Raw genomic sequence first — 1,716 nt, 5'->3', positions numbered from 1 at the left:
GCCTCTCTCATCTTTTTAAGTGGGAGAACTTGCACAATTGGTGGCTGACTAAATACTTTTTTGCCCCACTGTATATACACAGGTGCATCTCAATAAATTAGAATGTCGTGGAAAAGGTCATTTATTTCAGTAATTCAACTCAAATTGTGAAACTCGTGTATTAAATAAATTCAGTGCACACAGACTGAAGTAGTTTAAGTCTTTGGTTCTTTTAATTGTGATGATTTTGGCTCGCATTTAACAAAATCCCACCAATTCACAATTCACTGCAGAAATATGCAATTACCACGTTCAGAACATTTTTTTTCTCCAGATTTAATCATTTGTAATTTTGTTCTCTGTGAACATATATCTGATACATATATCAATATCGCATATATCACTTTATTATTTTATGAGTGTTACAGCAGGAGATTTAAAGGTTATTGATGGCATTGATGGCATTGATGGCATTGAATACACGTGTGATAACAGTAATTACAGACACTCAGTGTTGAGTGTGGTGATGTTGTGGAGATCATCACGGGTTTGAGGGTCTCAGTTACTCACCTGTTAAAACTTTCAGATTCACTTCAGTGTAGGAATCTACTTTTGCATAAATATCAGTTCCACAGTAGGAAATGTCAGAATCCCGTTCACTCAGATCTCTGATGGTCACAGTGAAAATCGCTGCACTTGTTTTGTCATACAGAGAGAATCTTTCAGAATGAACCCATTTGTTTTTCTCTTCAGTCTTGATTTGGTCTGTGCACTCTGACCACTGTCCTCTACAAAAATACATAGCATTCACTGTATATCCTCTATCATATCTGCATGTGATGCTGACTCCTCCTCCTGAATATCCTGTCACACTGATGGAGCTCAGCACACCTACAACAAACCAGCATTAAAACACTTTAAAATATATATGAGGCTACACATAAATGAGCTTTCTTCAACTTTTCAACATCAACATGAGCTGAAGTGAAAGAGTTCAGTTTCTTACCAGGAATCATCAGCAGAGTGAAAGTCCAGATGATCTTCATTCTTCTCTCTTATTCAGTGATCTTCTCTGTTGTTAGTAGATTCAGTTCTTCTGAAGCTCTCGATGTGTGTTCAGATGAGTTCTGAGTGTTTCTTTCCTGGTTACATGTTTAACATGAACTGATGAATGTGACAGAGACGCCCACTTCCTCTGATAGAGAGATGGTTAAAAAAAGAGGGAAGTAAACCTTGTTTTTTACAAATGCTTTATATTGAGATGCAGGACTCACATACATAAAACTCATTATAAAGTATTATTTCAAAGAGATTTCGACAAAATGATTCTATTCCAAAGACTTAGTTTTACGTTTTTATCAGAGCTTTTATTTATATATGTTACATCCCTATGTGACGCTGACTTGTTGTTTGAGTATTTTTTTTTTTAGTTTTTGTGTTCTTTTGCTTGAATTTTTTCCCCTGTCGCGTTCTCTCTCTCCCTTTTACTTTCACTTTTGCAGGTGACGCGCGGATTGGTCGGCTCATTTGTCAATCATTCGGGACGAGCTGATTGGGTGTGATGACGGGAAGGGGTTGTTCTTCCATCGAGCTTGCTGATTGACGTCCAGTTGTGCTATATAAGGGAACGTCTCAGGTTACTTATGTAACCATGGTTCCCTGAGTAGGGAACGAGACACTGCGTCCTCTAGGGGTCGCTATGGGGGAACGCCTCGTCGTGATCCGTGTCTGAAGCAT

General features: G+C 38.2%; 1 pseudogene; it reads right to left on the bottom strand.

The window, feature by feature from the left end:
• The window catches only part of LOC107570888 (CMRF35-like molecule), a 5,757-nt pseudogene extending 4,669 nt beyond the window's left edge, over positions 1 to 1,088 (bottom strand).
• Between the last annotated feature and the right edge of the window lie 628 nt (positions 1,089 to 1,716).

This window comes from Sinocyclocheilus grahami, unplaced genomic scaffold, assembly GCF_001515645.1.
Source record: "Sinocyclocheilus grahami isolate Dianchi unplaced genomic scaffold, SAMN03320097.WGS_v1.1 scaffold1520.1, whole genome shotgun sequence".
Taxonomy (NCBI): Eukaryota; Metazoa; Chordata; class Actinopteri; order Cypriniformes; family Cyprinidae; genus Sinocyclocheilus; species Sinocyclocheilus grahami.
Note: the sequence above shows the minus strand (reverse complement) of the source record. Positions and strands in the feature narration are given on the sequence as shown.